The sequence below is a fragment of the Acanthisitta chloris genome, unplaced genomic scaffold, assembly GCF_000695815.1.
Source record: "Acanthisitta chloris isolate BGI_N310 unplaced genomic scaffold, ASM69581v1 scaffold20314, whole genome shotgun sequence".
Lineage (NCBI taxonomy): Eukaryota > Metazoa > Chordata > Aves > Passeriformes > Acanthisittidae > Acanthisitta > Acanthisitta chloris.
The window spans coordinates 1-7,147 of NW_008671216.1; the positions used below are offsets into that span (position 1 = coordinate 1).

Below are 7,147 nucleotides of genomic sequence, written 5' to 3' on the forward strand. Positions count from 1 at the left end.
CCGCGCCCAGCGGCACACGGCGGGAGGAAGGTGGGCGAGCGACCCCAGCGCTCCGGGGCTGAGCTCCCCGGCGGCCCCGGACAGGTGCTCGCCCTCCGCCCCCGGGACGTGAATCACCTCGAGCGTCCCTGGAGCCCCGGTGGCAGGGAAGGCATCCAGGTACGACCCTCAGTTGCCGTTCTTGTCGTACTTTCCACTGGGTCTGGAATTCTTATCGGTAGAATTGTTAACTCTGGAGCCTAGTGGTGTCGGCTGTGGCATCGGGAGCTACATCTCGACTGGTGAGATAACAAAAAATGAGGCAGTGGCTGCGATCTAAGTTGCTTGCACGAAGCAGGTCTGATGAAAAGGTTGCAGCAGACCCTCTTGGCTTTAAAATCCTCCAGACCCTAAGTTCAAGTCAGATTCCTGAATGTCATCTATTCCTTGCTGGGAAACTGGAACAGCTTTCGGAGATTATGACCTAGGCAGAATTAACAAAATAATGGGTGTTTTAAAATCTTTGGACTGGCTTGTAGGTCAACCAGACCTTGGATTAGCTTTAGCTTCATAACAGTTCAGCCACTTTAAGGGAGTCTGATAATTGTTTTTATTGCTACATTTTCTCCAGGGTAGCTGACTAGTTAACAGTATCATGAGAATGCAGAAAGCCAGAGAGAGCACTGTAGTGCTGTGTAACTAGCATATAACCAAGGTGTGCATTTTGGAACAGTCCCAGGAGAGATGCAGAGAGGCTCTGAGGGACACCTCTTCTCTCTGCGTATCAGAGATGCCATACAGTTTCTCCATTCTGTTCAAACCAGAGCGCTCTGCCAGGTGGCTGTGGGGACAATTCTACCCAGCATCAGAGTGATTTTCTACCCTCACTTAGAATGACAATGTTTATTTGCCATCAAAACCCCAACTAAAAACTGTTATATAAGCCAGGCCCTGATTCAAGCCTTAGGCAAGGTATCAGCTTTGTGTAGGCATCTAGAAATAATCAACCACGTAACAAAATCCCAGACTCATTTCAACACGTATTTCAAAGACAGCCTAAACAGCTTGACACCTACAAACGTCTTTCTAGCTCCTTGCAGTCCTCTCATTGCTCGGGAAAGGTGATCTCTGCCTTTTCCAAAATCTGACTTCCACTCTACCCAACATGGTGTCTGGAGTGATGGTGATAGTGCTTTTCCCCCGGTCTGCTGACTATTCCTCAATCTAGAAAACCATCACAAGGCAACAGCCCTAGAAAGCACTGACATGGAAGGAAGGTGGTCATGAGCAGATTCCTGTACCTTTGATGCAAAGGGCATATTATGACTCAGGCTCACTTGGACATCTGCTTAGTGATCACCCAATTTGACATTCTGTAATCGCAGCCACAAGCACAGAGCTACTGTTCAGCCAAATTTCCAAAGGCTTTTCCAGATTTCCTGCCACCCCTGAATGGCAGTGTTTACATACAAGCCCTTTCTCAGTCAGGAAGAACCAAAAGAAGGGATGAACCCAGGTAATTTGGAGAATTTGTAGTGATTCTTTCTGTCTCTCACTTTGTTTAGCCATATTTCAAACAATATTCACGAGTGAATATTGTTTGCTTTCCTAATGAACTTCCCTTCCAGGTTTGAACATTATACAGTCATGAGTTGCTTACACAACTTCCAGTGAAGGAGGTCTGTGTTATTTTAGATTTATAGATGGGGAAATGAGGGAACAGGAGGGAACTCTCACAAGCCCATGGAGGTGGAAGGGAAGAGCAGATGTTGTACTTTATCTTGTTTTCTGACATGTGTATCTATCTCACTCTCTCGCAGCAGTCATGAAAGAACATTTATCAAGCACAACATACATACTCTACTACTCTCCCAACATTTTTAACACTGCATCCTCACACAGTACAATTGGTCTAAGGAAACAATTTTAATCATATCAGTTCCCTCTTTTCTATAAGGGGATTTTTTCTTTTAGATATTTATCGATTTATTTATTCTTAAAGCAAGAGCAGCACCAAAACACTTCAATCAAGGATGATGGTCTGCTATGTGCAGTGCTGTGAATAGTCATAATTCTAATGATCCTGGGTCTAACAGATTCATCATCTAAGCTCATGATAAGCACTGGGCATACACAGACAAAATTGTATGCAGAAGTTGGGGATCCTACAGTTTGCACACAGAGTGGTGGTTTCAGCTCATTACCAGCTGTTGTGCAGGAAGCCAGGTGAAAACATGCCAACTGCAAGGAGAAAACAAAATCCCCCATGTTTGAATAGGTAGCACTCACCCAGGTGCTTCTTTGCTTCAGTGTGGAATAAAGAGCATTTATGCCTCATGCTGTGTCCCCAGGATGTGTTAGGATGTTAAAGAGAATGTCATTCGCTTTAGCAGGGCTAATGTACCAAAATCCTTACAAAAGGCTTTTTGAACATTGGTCATAATATCAGAAACTGCACAATAAAGTGACAACCAAATTTGACTGTGCTGCCAATGCAGCTTCCTTTATGCACAGCATGTTATGTTGTGACCTGAAACACCCTCAGAAGGCAGCAAGAACATCTGCAGTTCTTATCAATATTTCTGCGGTGTGTCTACCTGCAACATGCTGTGCATGTGCAAAATGGTCCAAAAGTTAGTGTAGACCCACAAATTATGTCTAATCTGCAACCAGTTGCCTACAGCCGTAGTCAAATTCGGTCCAGGCTGTGCTGCCCTTTGAGCCCTGCCCCAGCTCCTCCTGCTGCTCCTGTGGGCTTCTCTCTCTTGCCTTAGCTTGGAGTGGCAGCAATGGGATCATGCTCTCTTGAGAGGGTGGAAACTCCAGGAAGTTGGCTCCCCTTTATCCCTCACATCACAGCAGGGACATGGGAAATGGAGGAGGAGACATTTGTGTTGGTTGAAGGAATGCAGAACATGGGAGCAGCACCCACCCACTCGGTGATCCCATCCCCTGGATATATCCTGCCTGCTCCCCACACCTTGCATGATGGACCACTCTGCCCCCTCCTGGGACAGCTGCCAGCATGGGATGGTGTGTAACAGCCTCTCTTACTGGTCTGAGTCAGAACCTGGAATGCTGTAGGCACAGGTCAGCCAGTCCCTACTTCCAGCCTAGTTATGAAGGAAGAAGTTTGGGGTGTCTATTTTTTTCACTTCCTAATCAAAGGAACCTACAGCAGATTTAGCCATCACAAAGTTGAGCCTTGACATTTTTCACAGCCTGGAGAGGATCACTCAAGCCTTGGCCCCTGTCCCCACTGTCTGTGACAGGCCAGAGGAGCTGGCTGGCAGTTGTCAGTGGAGATTCCTCCTCCTCGTGTAGTGCTGACGTGGTGGCACCAGGCTGGCGCTGCCAAGAGTGAATCACCACCCCTGGTAGGAGTGGTGCTCCCTGGACAATGGCAGTCCTGGGAACTGTGCACAGCCACTCCTTACTCTAGACAAACTTTGAAAGGAAAAGCAAACTGAGTTTATTTGGCTAACTGCTTAACAAATCAGCACCTATTTCTTCGAGGAAGAAAGTTAATATGCCAAATAGTTTTGGGACAAAGTGACTTTCACAATGTTGACAGTCCTTCTTGATTGTTTCCGGGTTCCTCTAGACAGCAAGATCTCCTGTCCAGTCAGTGCCAAAGACAACTTACACAACTGTCTGGGAAGGGGTGCACCCTTTTAGATAAACTTCATCTCTGGCTTTGCTGTCTTTGAAATGAACATGAATTTGCAGTGAAGTTCCACTTTTCATCCCACTCTCTGACAGGGCTCTTGGTCTAATTCCACCTTTATTGCTTTCTGAATCTCCATCCTCAGGTCTCAAGTTTTGATCCACCTATAGCAGGGCTTGTTAAGGAATAGCCCTGGGGTGGTCCTCCTGATTGGGCAAACCCAATCAGGCATAATACCAGGTCAGCTGCAAATAAATATCACAGCATAATGCAAATGCCTCTCCTCTCACCAAAAGTTAAGAGAAGTTTCATGACCTCCAAGGATATATGACCTTGTATTTAATAATATCTCACTTCAGAGCCGTTCATTACAAGGGCTCTAAGTGAGGACAATGAATGAAGCTCATTATCAGTTTGATAAAGGCTAGAAATGATGGCAGACAGAGAGCCACAGGGACAGCAGTGCATTTGAAGTAAATGACTCCTAAACTCAGCACGCCAGGATGACAGACAGGACGCTCTGGCCATGCTGGTGTTCTTGGTTGTTGCACTTCTGTTCCCTGCTGCTAAGCATGGCAAGGGAAAGGTTTCCTGAGTCTCTAGCTGACACTTCCTGAAAGCCTGTTCAGCCCCAGGTGCACAGAGCCACCTCTGCTCCCAGGCAGCCAGATGGCCAGCTGCAAGCCTGGCACTCTGTAATTAACTTTGGGTTTTTTTCCTCTGTGGGTTGTCTCTGGGAGGAAGGGAGCTGACGGTGTGTTTACGTAAGATTGATTTGGCCTGGCAGTTCCCTGGGTCTATACTAAGAATTTCGAAGTGTCTTTGGGTTTTGTTATCACCATACAAGGAGAAGAATCTGGGAATCCAAGGGGATTTCTAGGATGCATCTGAAGAAGTTATGTAAGTACGCAGGGCTACTGCACGTCATACACAGATGGGCAGGACGCGAACAAAGCCGACGGGGGCAAACTAATCTGAGGCCTTGGTTACTGTGCAGTGCTGAGCTGCTGCAGTGTGTAATTACCTTGAAACACAACTACAGCAAACACTGACCTGCAAGCAGCTCCTCTAAGCCCTGTAGACTTGTTTGCGTGCATAAAGTCACACAACATACATAAAGCAACTGTTGGAAGGATCTTTCTGCATGGAAGAAAATGCCAACCAGCAGTACCACCTGATCTAGGTCAAAAAGCAGAAGGGTATAAAGAATCTGCATCAGGGTTTAGCAGCTGAAATGTCCAGGTATAAAGCTAACAGGTAGGAAAGAGAAACGTATTTAAGTGACATATCAAAAGTAAGTTCACTCTGCAATCCCAGATGTGAAACAGCTTTCATGTGTGTTACCTAGCTGCCTCTAGCAATCAAGCTGTGGCAGCATGTATGTCACATTCTACTGAGACCTCAGCTAAAGGCCAAGAAGGCCAGCAAGTGCCAAGCTCCATCTTGCTACAGAGACCAAAAGCAGCTCAGGGAGAGTGAGGAAGCTGTACCAGCTCACTATGTCTGAACACACAGAGGGTAGAAAGGATTAGAGAGAAAGGATGCAGCTAAGTAACAAAGGAAAAAGGATCATGGAGTATTTTTTCCTTTGGAAGCAGCAAGTCTGGAAGACTTAAAGTGTTGAAGGAGAGGAGGTGCATGAGGGAAGAGGTGAAGAAGAGTAATATTTAATCAGGATAGTCTTAAACGTAAGGGATGAAGCACATTGCCCACATCTGTCATTGAAGGGAGATTGCTCTAGATGAACTTTTAAAACGTTACTTTGAGGCCATGTTGCTTCTGAAATCAGAGCATTTTGCAAAGAGACAACTGATGTACATCTCACAGGCTGTAATTCCACTGCAGAGATAAGACAAGGGCAGAGCTGCTGCAAAAGCCTGCGTGGCAAATTGCAGAGGTGCATCCTGCTATTTTCCATCAGAGATTGCTTTTTTAATTATGACTTGTTGAATCCTATCCCAGAAGAGCACGCAGAGTCCTCCCCCTGGTGGCAACTAAAAAAGCCATAGCAATGATCTTTTAGTCATGTCAGTCTGAGGCTATAAATGAAATGAGCATCAGACAGGACCTATTTTTTATTAGGTCAGCTGATAAAGCTGGAGAAAAAAAAGGTAATTGTAATCTGCAATAACACCATTATTTCCACTGAGTCCTTGTCTTTTAGTGTCCAATTGAGTTTTGGTGTTCAAAATCCTTTAAAGGCAGACTGGTTGGGAAAGTAAAATTCCTACTACTGAACTGTAAAATCAGACTCAGTAGACAAATTGTGTTTATTGTATACAACATTTTCCCCCAACTAATGTCCTCAGACAGCTCTTCAAAAAGTACCTGCAGAAAATGATCTGTGTTTTTTATGACAAGTGCCTTTTGGCCAAGACTTTTTTCCTTTAGATTACTAATTTGGTGGATGAGGGAGAGCAGTAGGTGTTATTTTGGCTTTACTAAGGCTTTCAACGCTGTCTCCCATAGCATCTTCATAGACAAACTGATGAAGTACAACCTAAATAAATGGGCAGTGAGATGGACAGAAAACTGGCAGAACTGCTGGGCTGTAGGGGCTTGTCATTAGTAGAGTACCCCTGGTTGGCACTGTAACACCTTCATTAACACCCTGGACGAAGGAGCAGAGTCCACTGTGAGCAAACTGGCAGATGGTACAAAGCTGGGGAGAGTAGTTGATGACCAGAAGGTTGTGCTGCCATTCAGGACCTCAATAGGCTGGAGAGGGTTGTCAGCAAGTTCAAGAAAGTGAAATACAAAGGCTTATACATGGGGAGGAATACCTGGGGAGGAATAACCTGTGCACCAGTACAGGCTGGGGGGGGACAGTCTGGAAAGCAGCTTTGCAGAGGAGAACACGGGAGTCCAGGTGGAGAACAGGCTGACCACGAGCCAAGAATGCACCAGTGTGGCAAAGAAGCCAAAAGCATCCTGGGCTGTGTTAGGAAGTGTCCCCAGCAGCACAAGAGGTGATTTTTTTCCCTCTTTACCACAAAACACTCTCTGCATGCTTATGTTTAAAAAGGTTTATTTTTTCACCCTGGTACAAAAATACAGTACAATGTGATGGCAAGGCATTCGCCAAAAACATTCAAAGAATAAAAGGGGAAACCCCATAAAGCTCCAACACAACCCACCCTCACTTGATGAAACAATCAAAAGGTGAGTGCATAAGGAAAAAAGTTAAATTTCTGCCCTAAGGCAAATAAAGATGAACCACACAGTGTTACACAAAAATACATTTGCAGAGCTAGTAATTTCACATGCTACTTGGACATTCATGAAATGTATTCTACTTGGCTTAGTGGTAGAATTCATGGTTTTGGATACCTAGAAAACACCTGGCCCAGGAACGTGGCCAGTTCATGGGAATGCCCAGTAAAAACAATAGGATCACATAATACCAGTGAGAAGAGTTCAACCCTGGTTAAGTGTCAAAATGTTGTCTACTTCTAGTTTTTCCAATCACACTGTTTGTCCACAAATACTGTTTTTCCCTAC

At 45.2% G+C, this 7,147-nt stretch overlaps 1 protein-coding gene across 1 annotated transcript in view; it reads right to left on the reverse strand.

Moving 5' to 3' along the window:
• Positions 1-6,666: 6,666 nt before the first annotated feature.
• TXNDC12 (thioredoxin domain containing 12 (endoplasmic reticulum)) overlaps positions 6,667-7,147 on the reverse strand; it is a 5,266-nt gene continuing 4,785 nt past the window's right edge. Inside the window, exon 6 of the mRNA XM_009074020.1 lies at positions 6,667-7,147. This exon is cut by the window's right edge and continues 353 nt beyond it. The gene's annotated coding sequence lies outside the window, so the exon portion shown is untranslated.